Genomic DNA, 13,154 nt, shown 5'->3' with positions numbered 1-13,154 from the left:
TTGTACTACTCATATTATCAAGAATAAATCAAGCAGGACGTAGGGTTTTACCTCCATCAAGAGGGCCCGAACCTGGGTAAAACATCATGTTCCCTGCCTCCTGTTACCATCCACCTTAGACGCACAGTTCGGGACCCCCTACCCGAGATCCGCCGGTTTTGACTCCGACATTGGTGCTTTCATTGAGAGTTCCTCTGTGTCGTCGGCGTTAGGCTTGATGGCTCGTACGATCATCGATAGCGATGCAGTCCAGGGTGAGACTTTTCTCCGCAGACAGATCTTTGTGTTCGGCGGCTTCGCACTGCGGGCCAACTTGCTTGGCCATCTGGAGCAGATCGAGAGTTACGCCCCTGGCCGCCAGGTCAGGTTTGGAAACTTAAACTACACGGCCGATATCCGCGGAGACTTGTTCTTCGACGGATTCAAGCCCCTGCCTTGTGCGCCACACGGTCACGATGAGTATGATTTAGCTCTACCATCAGACAGTGTTCAGGAGATCGCACTGGCAACCGCTCCGACCCTCAATTCGGAGCCAATCGCGCCATCCATGGATGGGTGGATAGACCCCACCATGGAGGCCGTACCCTCAGCGTTGATCGAGCCGAATATCGACCTTACCCTTCACGAGTGCCGTGTTGCCAAATTGCCGGATCCTTCTCCGTCCACGGACTCCGAACCACCTGCGCCCGTGCCTATCGAATCCGATTGGGCGCCGATCATGGAGTTTACCTCCGCGGATATTTTTCAGCACTCGCCCTACGGTGACATACTGAATTCACTAAGATCTCTCTCCTTGTCAGGAGAGTCCTGGCCGAACTATGTCCGGCAGGATTGGGATGCGGATGACGAAGAAATTCGCCGCCCACCCACCACCCACTTAGTAGCCATTGTCGATGATTTAACCTACATGCTTGACTTCGACTCCAAAGACATCGACGGTATTGACGACGATGCGGGAGGCGAAGAGGAACCACTGCCCATAGGGCACTGGACAACCACCTCATCATATGATATATATATATGGTGGACACACCCAAAGAAGGCAATGGCGACAAGACAGCAGAGGATGACCCCTCCAAGAAGCAACCTAAACGCCGACGTCAGCGGCGCCGCTCTAAGTCTCGCCAAAGAAAAAGTTGTGACACCGGCACAGGAGATAATACCACGCCGGACTGTGCCAAAGACGACAATAATCCCCTCCAGCAAGATTTAGGGCAGGAGGATGGAGAAGCCAGCCCTCCCGAGAGAGCGGCAGATGGAGAGGCAGAGGATGATAATTACATGCCTCCCTCCGAAGACGAGGCAAGCCTCGACGATGACGAATTCGTCGCGCCCAAGGATCCCGTCGAACAAGAGCGCTTCAAGCGCCGGCTTATAGCCACGGCAAATAGCCTTAAGAAAAAATAGCATCACCTTCAAGCTGATCAAGATTTGCTAGCTGACAGATGGACTGAAGTCCTTCCGGCCGAGGAATATAAACTCGAACGCCCCTCCAAGAGTTACCCAAAGTGCAGGTTGCTACCCCGACATGAGGAGGAAGCTCCAAAACCTACATCCCTGGCGTATGACGCGGCTGATCGGCCACCTCGTGGCCGCGACAGAGAGGCATTCCAGCCAAAAGCTCAGCCCGCACCCCGACGCCATTCAAATAAAAAGGCATGGGGAAATATGCCATACCTGCGAGACATATTGGAGGACAACGCAAAACACGCAAGATCGATCTACAGATCAAGAGGGCGCGCCACTATGCGAGACGATAACCGTCACGCCGGATAGAGTAAAAGTAAAACCGGCCTGGCCGAACACAGCGGACAAGACTCATTTGAGCTGCGTCGCGATATGGCCCAGTACAGAGGTGCCGCACACCCCCTATGCTTCACAGACGAAGTAACGGATCATCAAATCCCAGAGGGTTTCGAACCCGTAAATATAGAATCATACGACGGCACAACAGATCCTGCGGTATGGATCGAGGATTTCCTCCTGCACATTCACATGGCCCGCGGTGATGATCTACACACCATCAAATACCTCCCACTCAAACTCAAAGGACCAGCTCGACATTGGCTCAACAGCTTGCCAGCAGAGTCCATTGGATGTTGTGAAGATCTGGAAGCCGCATTCCTCGACAACTTCCAGGGCACTTATGTGCGACCGCCGGATGCCGATGACTTGAGCCACATAATTCAGCAGCCAGATGAATCGGCCAGGCAATTCTGGACACGGTTCCTAACAAAGAAAAATCAAATCGTCGACTGTTCGGATGCGGAGGCCCTAGCAGCTTTCAAAACCAAACATCCGCGACGAATGGCTTGCCTGACACCTCGGCCAGGAAAAGCCGAAATCTATGGCAGCCCTCACAACGCCCATGACCCGCTTTTGCGCGGGAGAGGACCGCTGGCTGGCTCGCAGCAATAACATAACAAAGAACCATGGTACTTTGGATACTAAGGACGGCAATGACAGGTCACGTCGCAACAAACATAAGCGCCACATTAATAGTGACAATACCGAGGATACGGCAGTCAATGCCGAATTCAAAGGTTCCAAACCTGGTCAGCGGAAAAAGCCATTCAAAAGAAGCACTCCGGGCCCATCCAGTTTGGACCGTATACTCGATCGCTCGTGTCAAATACACGGCACCCCCGACAAGCCAGCCAACCACACCAACAGGGATTGTTGGGTGTTCAAGTAGGACGGCAAGTTAAATGCCGAGAACAAAGATAAGGGGTCACATAGAGATGACGAGGAGGAGCCCCGGCAGCCGAACACCGGAGGACAAAAGAGGTTACCCCCACAAGTGCGGACGGTGAACATGATATACGCAACCCACATCCCCAAGAGGGAGCGGAAGTGTGCGCTAAGGGACGTATATGCGTTGGAGCCAGTCACCCCAAAGTTCAACCCATGGTCTTCTTGTCCGATCACCTTTGATCGCAGGAACCACCCCACTAGTATCCGTCATGGCGGATTCGCCGCACTGGTCCTAGACCCAATCATTGACGGATTTCACCTCACTCGAGTCCTTATGGATGGCGGCAGCAGCCTGAACCTGCTTTACCAGGACACAGCGCGCAAAATGGGTATAGACCCCTCAAGGATCAAACCCACTAAAACGACCTTTAAAGGCGTCATACCAGGTGTAGGGGCCCATTGCACAGGCTCAATCACACTGGAAGTGGTCTTCGGATCCCCGGATAACTTCCGAAGCACAGAGTTAATCTTCGATATAGTCCCGTTCCACAGTGGCTATCATGCATTGCTCGGGCGAACCGCATTTGTGAGATTCAATGCGGTACCGCATTATGCATACCTCAAGCTCAAGATGCCAGGACCTCGGGGGGTCATCACAGTTAACAGAAACACAGAGCGCTCTCTCCGCACGGAGGAGCACACTGCGGCCCTCGCAGCAGAAGCGCAAAGCAGCCTCTTAAGGAAATCCACCAGTTCGGCGATTCAAGACCCGGACACCTTCAAGCGCGCCAGGAGTAATCGGCAACAAGACCGCCTAGCATGTTCTGAGCTCGCATAGCAATGCGGCCCCCACCCCAGTCCCAGCCAAACGGCTAAATCCGTGCCCCGCGTACATACTTACGCATTGGAAATACCATGGGCACATGAGGGGAGGGGGGCACGATTACGGCACGCCCCAAGACACGGCTCAACCACACTAGGGGCTTCCCGCTTTGTTATTTTTCTCTTTCAGGAGTTTAATCTCTGGAAACCCTGTCCGGCAGCATGACTACCAGACACATGATGCAGCAACCAAGGAGGCAGAAAGCTACGTCGCACCACGAAACTCCCAGGTGGATTACGATAACGAGTGAAATACTTGCTTTAATACCATTCCTCAGCTTGACCTTGGAGGGGACATGTCAGATAGTCCCACTTTTCACTTATCATACTACTTGTATCATGTTGCTTTAGCACACCTTTGTGAATAAACAATGCATAGCACTAAGACTATTATTGCATTCTTCTTTTTTATATACATATATGTTCATTCATGACATCCAGCACCTGTACACTCTAGTACGGCCAATACGCTAGGAGCTTAAGCATAACCCATAATACGGCATGAGAAGTCCGAACACTTTCGACAGTGCGGCACCCCGAACTTATAGCATTACATGCATCAGCTTCGAATCATGTCTTGGGTCAATAGTTGGGTTTGCCCGGCTCCCATGTGTTGGTACCTTACGTTCCACTATATCGGCTAAGGTAGCACTGAGAGAACTACTGCGATTGTGCCTCGGTTCTGCTGGGTTAAGCACCTCAGTAGAGAAAGCTAAAACTGACTGTCATGATAAGGCGAGAGACTGGTCGCTGTTCGAGAGGTTTCGAGTCCTTAAAGACTTATGCCGCTTAGAGCGAGGAGTTGGCTCTGTCCGGCTTAAGGCGTGTATAGTGCCCCGAATTTGGCCTTCCGAATACTAGGGGCTTCGCCGAAATTTAAAATTAAAGAATTCTATGGCTAAGTGAGAGTGATAAAGCATTATAGTCCGATTGCCTTGTTCGTTGTGCTGAGCACCTCCCTCGAAGGACCCAAAAATGGGAACAAGAGTGCTCAGGTTTATCCCGAACACCCCAGCACTCGTGGCATGGGGGCAGAAGCCGACGACTAGCCATCTCTCAGATTTGATAAATAGCCGAACAGAAGGTAATATATTAAATTCCAAAAAGCGTTGCATAGCGCATATGAACAAGTTTTCATCATACATGATCACACGAGCAAATTCATTCAAATATTACATCTTTCTCACACTCGTCCGCTACAAGATGGGCACCCTTCAGGACACCCTCATAGTACATCTCGGGGTGGCGATGCTCCTTGCCCTGCAGCGGCCCCTCCTTAACCAGCTTCACGGCGTCCATCTTGGCCTAGTGCACCTTCGCACGGGCGAAAGCCCGGCGTGCACCTTCGATGCAGACGGACCGCTTGATGACTTCTAGCCGTGGGTAGGCATCCACAAGCCGCCTCACTAGGGCGAAGTAGCTGTTGGATAGGGCGTCGCCAGGCCACATCCGGACTATGAAGCCCTTCATGGCCTGTTCGGCCGCGTTGTGCAGCTCGACCAGTTGCTTCAGCTGGTCGCTCATAGGCATCGGGTGTTCGGTCCCAGTATACTGAGACCAGAACAACTTCTCCGACGAGCTTCCCCCCTCGGCCTGGTAAAACTGTGCGGCATCCGACACGCTGCGGGGCAAATCTGCGAATGCTCTTGGAGAGCTCCGGACTCGGGTAAGTAACAAGTAATTCACTTGCACATGCTTGCTTTGCATATTGAATGCCTTACCCGCCGCTATCTTCCTCATTGCCTCAATCTCCTGGAGGGCTTTTTGGGCTTCAGCCTTAGCATTCTTTGCGCTCTCGAGGGCCGCGGCAAGCTCGGACTCTCGGGTCCTCGAGTAACGCTCCAACGCCTCGTGCTTCGCAACGAGAGCTTGGAGCTCTTGCTACACCTCGCCCACCCGTGCCTCTTGCTTTTCCCGCTCGGCACGCTCCTTGGCCGCTTTATCTTTGGCCTCGAACAGCGCTTGCTTTAGGGCCGCCACCTCAGTCGTGGCCCCTAGCAAATTCATGATGATCCTGTCATTTTGCAATCACATCTTTTATATATATATATCCATAGATAAGGTATTACTTACCTTTGTTCTCTTCGAGCTTCCTCTTGACATGGCCGAGCTCTTTCTCAGACCCATCGAGGTCCTACTTCAATGCGGCAACTTCCGGAGTCTGCGCGGCAGAGGCCAGCAGCGAAGCCTGCATACGCATATAGACATCCTTATATTAGACTCCTGCAGATATTATTTGATCCTCTATTCGGCTTTTCTTTGTGAACACCAAACAGAGCATCAAGGGCTACTGTCTATGCGGTAATATTTTTCCTATATTTTAAAACACTTACCTCAAAGCCTGTTAGAAGGCTGGCACAGGCTTCAGTCAGTCCGCTCTTGGTGGACTGAACCTTCTTGATCACCGCACTCATAATAGTGCGGTGCTCTTCGTCGATGGAAGCGCCGCGAAGCACTCCCAGCAGGTTGTCCGGTGCCTCTGGATGGACAGAGGTCACCGGCATGGGTGTATTACCCCTTTTGGAAGGGGGCCGCCTGCCCGAGTCGGGAAGCACTGGAGGTTCCGGCGCGGTGTTCGGCTGAGTGCTGAACTTGGAGCCCCCGGGAGCCTTGCTCCCTTTGCTCCTGGAGTCCGGAAGGTCGCCTTGAGGCGCCTCCGGGACCGTCTCTCCCCGGCTCGGTGCCCCTTGAGACAATACCTCGGCATTATCCGTAGGGCAAGGGGAGGAGGCGGTCGGAAGTGGATCGCTATCCGTATCCGACGAATCCAAGGAGCCGTCCGATGAGGATACGTCGATACGGGCTTGGGGCAGTCTGCATAGTCATATTCGGCGTTAGGAGAAGCAGTGCGACTACGGTATGCTATGAGTGACTCTGGTATCCGAATACTTACGACTTCGCCAGGGGCTTGGCCCTAAGCAGCCACTCGTCTTCGTCTTCGGCAGCGGTGGTGGAGTAGTCCGGAAGGAGAGTCCTTCCTTTCTTGGACCCTTCGGCCTCCCCGGTTGGGGCGGCCTTCCTTTTCTTGTCTCCCCCGATTGGAGGGGGAGCATCTTCCTCTTCCTCCTCGTCTTCGTCGGAGGAGTGCGTCGCGGAGTTATCGGACGATGAGTCCGATACCACCTGGCGTCGGGAACTCTTTCGGGTTCCCTTGGCCTTCTTCTTGGTCTTCTCCGGCACCTTATAAGGAGCCGGAGTCAGCATCTCCGTCAGGAGAGCGTCCGCAGTGTCTTCGGGCAGAGGGGCCGGACAGTCGATCTGCTCGGATGCCTCCACCCAGTCCTGTCAAAGGCAAGGGAGCTCAGACCCACACGTAGTCAAGCTATGGGAAGGAAATATCCTACCAGATGTACAGAACTTACCGGATTCGCAGGGCGCTTCCCGCTTAGCCCGCGGTCCTCGGTGAGAGAGGGAGGGACCTCGGCACCCTTGAACAACACCCTCCAGACGTCTTTGTGCGTCATGTCGAAGAGCTCGCTCAGAGTTTGGTGCTGGGCTGGGTTGAACTCCCATAAGTTAAAATCCCGTTGTTGGCACGGGAGGATCCGGTGGATGAGCATGACTTGGACCATGTTGACAAGCTTGAGCTTCTTGCTTGTCATATTCCGGATACACTTCTGGAGTCCGTCCAGCTCCATCGATGAACCCCAGGACAGGCCCTTCTCCTTCCAAGAAGTGAGCCGTGCTGGGATTCCGGATCGAAACTCGGGGGCCGCCACCCAGTTAGTGTCGCGCGGCTCGGTGATATAGAACCACCCCGATTGCCACCCCTTTACGGTCTCCATGAAGGAGCCCTCGAGCCATGCAACGTTGGGCATTTTTGCCACCATGGCTCCACTGCATTCCACTTGTTGGCCGCCTACAACCTTTGGCTTGATATTGAAGGTCTTCAGCCACAGGCCGAAGTTGGGCCGGACACGGAGGAAAGCCTCGCACACGACGATGAACGCCGAGATGTTGAGGATGAAATTTGGGGCCAGATCATGAAAATCCAGCCCATAGTAGAACATGAGGCCGCGGACAAATGGATGGAGGGGAAATCCCAGTCCGCGGACGAAGTGGGGGAGGAAGACCACCCTCTTGTGAGGTTCTGGGGTAGGGATGACCCGCCCCGCGGCTGGCAGCCGGTGCGCGATATCCGTGGCTAAGTATCCGGCTCCGCGTAGCTTTTTGATGTGCCCCTCCGTGACGGAGGAGGCCATCCACTTGCCTCCCACTCCGGACATGTTTCGGAGAGAGTTGAGGAGGAGGATGCGGACTTGGGCGCTGGAGCTCGAGTGCGCGAGAATGGATGAGCAAGGAGGAAGAAGGCGTGGGTAGGAAAAGGTGAGATCTTATCCCTTTATAAGAGCGGACTAAATTGTGCGCCCCCACTTGCCTGATAAAACTCGCTTATCCCCCAAGCGCCGTAATTGATGGCGCGGTTGGGTTACCCACGCGCGTATTGATGAGAATCCTGTAATAAGTGGGACACGATCTCTACTTTGACAAGACGTGTCAAGAAACCTCCTCGCGCTATGTGTGGGGCTGGTTAAAGGAAAATGGTTTGAATAATTACCGGGCCATGGCATGATGTCATGTAGCCAAAACGTGTCAGCAAATTAGATTTGTGGAAATATTGTTCTCTCTACGGTGGTATGTGGAACTTATTTTGCAGGGTTGGACACTATCCTTGTATTCAAATTCTTCCGTAGTGTGTTCGGAGGAGGAACCCGCCTTGCAATGCCGAAGACAACACTGCGCGCCGGACTCATCGTCATTGAAGCCTAGTTCAGGGGCTACTAAGGGAGTCCTGGATTAGGGGGTCTCTGGACAGCCGGACTATATCCTTTGCCCGGACTGTTGGACTATGAAGAAACAAGATTGAAGACTTCGTCCTGTGTCCGGATGGGACTCTACTTGGCGTGGAAGGCAAGCTAGGCAATACGGATATGGATATCTTCTCCGTAGGACAACATACAATCATACCATAGGCTAGCTTTTAGGGTTTATCCTCTCCGATCTCGTGGTAGATCAACTCTTGTACTACTCATATTATCAAGAATAAATCAAGCAGGACGTAGGGTTTTACCTCCATCAAGAGGGCCCGAACCTGGGTAAAACATCGTGTTCCCTGCCTCCTGTTACCATCTGCCTTAGACGCACAGTTCGGGACCCCCTACCCGAGATCCGCTGGTTTTGACACAGACACCTTTCCTGGGGTTCCTCGGTAGAGCTGACCGGACTCCATACCTGCGTCAAAAACATGATGAGCAAGAAAATCAAACTTGTCAACGTGGTCCAAGTCATGCTCTTCCGCCGGATCCTCCCGTGTCAAAGACGGGCATTCAATTTGTGGGAGTTCGACCCGGCCGAGCACCAGACGCCGCGAGAGCTCTTCAACACGACGCACAAGGACGTTTGGAAGGTGCTGTTCAAGGGCGCCGAGGTACCTACTCCCCTTACCGAGGACCGCAGACTCAGCGCAAAGCGCCCTACCAATCCGTTAAGTCTTCTATATCTCATAAGATGTTCTTTTCCCCAGTATAACCACGCACGGGATCTAAGCCTCCACGTCAATTTAACAGGACTGGGTAGCGACAACGGAGCGGATCGATTGTCTGGCTCCACTGCCCGAAGATCCAGCAAAATCTCTCGTAATGGAGATGCTGGTTCCGGTGCCCTATGAGGTGCCGGAGAAGAAGGCCAAGAAGAAGGCCGCGGGGACAAGGAAAGGTCTCCGGCGCAAGGTTGTATCGAACTCCTCGTCCAAACACACCGAGGCGCGCTCCTCCAACAAAAACAAGGAGGAAGAGGAAAGCTCTCCCCACCCCAACTGGGGGGACAAGAAAAGGAAGCCCGCCCCATCTGGGGAGACCGAAGGGTCCAAGAAGGGAAGGACCCTCCCTCCGGATCACTCCACAACAGCCGCCTACAGCGTCGAGGAGTGGTTGCCCAGGGACAAGCCCCTGGCGAAGTCGTAAGTATCCGGATACTATAATAGTTATGGTATGTTTTGTTTTATTGCTTCGTATCATGTCGAACATGATCGTGCAGTCCGGCCCAGGCCCACATCGACGTATCCTCTTCGGATGGGTCTTTGGGCCAGTCGGCGATGAATAGCAATTCCCTCCCGACAGCCACCTTCCCCCGGCCCACGGACGACATCGAGGTGTTGTCTTAGAGGACACCTGGCCAAGGGGAGGTAATTCTGGAGACGCCCCAAGGTGACATCCCAGACGTCGGGCCCATAGGGGGGAAGACCCCCGTGGGTTCTGATGACGGGGGCTGCAGCAAGTTTGGCCCCCAGCCGAATACTACACCGGAACCTCTAGTGGTTCCGGATTCTGACAGGCAACCCCTTGCTAAGGGGGGCGAGCCGTCTGTGTCGATGACCTCTGTCCATCCAGAGGAGTCAGACAACTTGCGGGAAGCGCTTCGTGGTGCTTCCATTGACGAAGAGCACCGCATCATCATGAGTGCAGTGGTCGAGAAGGTTTGGTCCGCCAAAAGCGGATTGACTGAAGCCTGTGCCAGCCTCCTAACAGGCTTTGAGGTAAGTAATCAAATTATGAGAAAATATCACAGCATAGACAGTAGCCCTTGATGCTCTGTTTGGTGTTCGGAAAGAAAGGCCGAACAGAGGATCAAATAACAATCACAGGAATCTAATCAGAATATGTCTATGTGAATAAGCAGGCTTTGCTGCTGGCCGCTGCCGCTCGTACTGCGGACGTCTCCGGACTGAAGCGGGACCTTGAGTGGTCCAAAGAAGAGCTCGGCCTTATCAAGAGGCAGCTTGAAGAGAACAAAGGTAAGTGATACCCCGTCCGTATATTGATAAAGAAAAAGTGGTTTTAACTCATAGGATCATCATGAATTTTGATAGGGGCCACGACCGAAGTGGCGCCCCTGGAGAAGGCACTGTCCGAGGCTGAAGACAGAGCGGCCAAGGAGCGCGTCGAGCGTGAGAAGCAAGATGCCCGAGTCAGCGAGGTCTAGCAAGAGCTCCAAGACTTCGTCAAGAAATACGAGTCCTTTGAGCGTGACTCTAAGACACAGGAGTCCTAGCTTGCGAAGGCCCTCGAGAGTGCAAAGAATGGCAAGGCCGAAGCCCAAAAGGCCCTCCGGGAAATTGAGGCGGTTAAGAAGATAGCGGCGGGTTAGGCATTCATTATGCAAAGCAAGCATGTGAAGGAAACTTTCTTTTTACTTACCCGAGTTCAGAACTCTCCAGGAGCGTTCGCAGATCTACCCCGTAGTGTGTTGGATGCCGTGGAGTTCTACCGGGCTGAGGAGGGGAGCTCGACGGAGAAGTTGTTCTGGTCTCAGTATACTGGGACCGAACACCCAATGCCCTTGAGTGACTAGTTGAAGCAACTGGTCGAGCTTCACAAGGCGGCTGAACAGGCCATGAAGGGTCTTATAGTCCGGATGTGGCCTGGCGAGCCCCTGTCTGATAGCTACTTCGGTCTGGTGAGGCGGCTTGGGAATGCTTGCCCACGGTTTGAAGTCATAAAGCAGTCCGTCTGCATCGAGGTTGCGCGCAGGGCTTTTGCCAGGCGAAGGTGCACTAGGCGAAGCTGGACGCCGTAAAGCTGGTGAAGGAGGGGCCGCCAAAGGGCAAGGAGCATCGCCACCCCGAGAAGTATTATGACAGTGTCTTGAAGGGTGCTCACCTTGTTGCGGAGGAATGTGCTAAGGATGTAATATTTGAATGAATGTACTCATGTGATACTGTAATATGAAAACGAGCTCATGTGCGCTATATAATGCTTGTTGATTTAAAATATTACCTTCTGTGTGGCCGTTTATAAAATCTAAGAGTTGGCTAGTCGTCGGCTTCTGCTCCCATGTAACTAGTACTAAGGTGTTCGGGATAAATCTGAACACTCTTTAACCAAGTTTTGGGTCCTTTGAAGGAGGTGTTCAGCACAACGAACAAGGCAATTAGACTATACAGCTTTATCACTCTCACTTAGCCATAGAAGTCTACAATTTTAAATTTTGGCGAAGCCCCTAGTATTCGGAAGGCCGAACTCGGGGCGCAATACACGCCTAAATCGGACAAGGCTGATTCCTCGCCCGAAGCGGAAAAAATCTTGAAGGATTTGAGACCTCTCGAACAGTGATCAGCTCTCACCGCATCATGACAGTCAGTTTTCGGCTTTCTCTACTGAGGTGCTCGTCCGGAAGAACCGGAACACAATCATAGTAGTATTCCCAGCGCTACCTTAGATGATATAGCAGAACGTAAGGCACCAAAACATGGGAGCCGGGCAAACCCAACTATTGACCCAAGACATGATTCGGAGCTGATGCATATAATGCTATAAGTTCGGGGTGCCGCATTGTCGAAAGTGTTTGGACTTTTATTACCGTGTTATGGGGTACACTGAAGCCCCTGGCACACTGGACATACCAGAATGTATGGGTGCAATTTGTCGTAAATAAGCAGACAAAGAAAAAACGATGAAGAAATGTAATAATAAGCTAACGATGTACATTGTTTATTTAAATGATATGTCAAAGCGTATGTATACAAGTAGTGCAATAAGCAAAAATAGGACTATTTGACATGTCCTATCCAAGGGCGAGCTGCGTGTGGGTTTGTAAAACAGGTATAGCGATCGTTATCAGAGACCACCTGGGTATTCCCTTGTATGTCAAAGCTTCATGCTTCCTTGGTGTTTCCTTCCCGTGATGGGTCCGATAATCAGGCTACCAGAGAGGGCTTCCAGAGAATAGGGTCCTGAAAGAAAGAAAATGATAAAGGTATACTGGTCCTTGGGTGGTTGAGCCGCATTGTGGACCATGTCATAGTCATGCCTCCGCCTATGCCCATGGTATTTTGAGTGCGTAATTATGTACGCGCGGCACAAATTTCGCTGTTTGACTGAGACTAGGTTGGAGGCCGAATTGCTAGGCGAGCTCTGGATATGCCGGGCGATCCTGTTGCAGGGTACTCCGGACTCGTTTGACGGTGTCTGGGGGCTTTATCGCCGAGTTGGTGGTTTGCCTAAGAAGGCTGCTTTGTACTTCTGCCGTGAGGGCCGTAGTGTGCTCCTCCGTAAGGAGCGAGCGCTCTGTATTTCCATTGACTGTTATAACCCCGCGAGGTCCTGGCATTTTGAGCTTGAGGTATGCATAATGTGGTACCGCATTGAATCTGGCAAATGCGGTTCGTCCGAGCAGTGCGTGATATCCACTGTGGAAAGGGACACTATCGAAGATTAACTCCTCGCTTCGGAAGTTATCCGGAGATCCGAAGACCACTTCCAGTGTGATTGAGCCCGTGCAATAGGTCTCTACACCTGGTATGACACCCTTAAAGGTGGTTTTGTGGGTTTGATCCTCGAGGGGTCGATACCCATTTCGTGCACTGTGTCCTGATAAAGCAGGTTCAGGCTGCTACCACCGTCCATAATGACTCGTGTGAGGTGAAATCCGTCAATGATGGGGTCAAGGACCAATGCGGCAGAACCGCCATGACGAATACTGGTAGGATGGTCCCTGCGATCGAAAGTGATCGGACAAGAAGACCATGGGTTGAACTTTAGGGCGACTGGCTCCATTGCATAGACGTCCCTTAGTGCATG

Source organism: Triticum urartu, chromosome 3 (assembly GCF_003073215.2).
Source record: "Triticum urartu cultivar G1812 chromosome 3, Tu2.1, whole genome shotgun sequence".
NCBI lineage: Eukaryota > Viridiplantae > Streptophyta > Magnoliopsida > Poales > Poaceae > Triticum > Triticum urartu.
Note: the sequence above shows the minus strand (reverse complement) of the source record.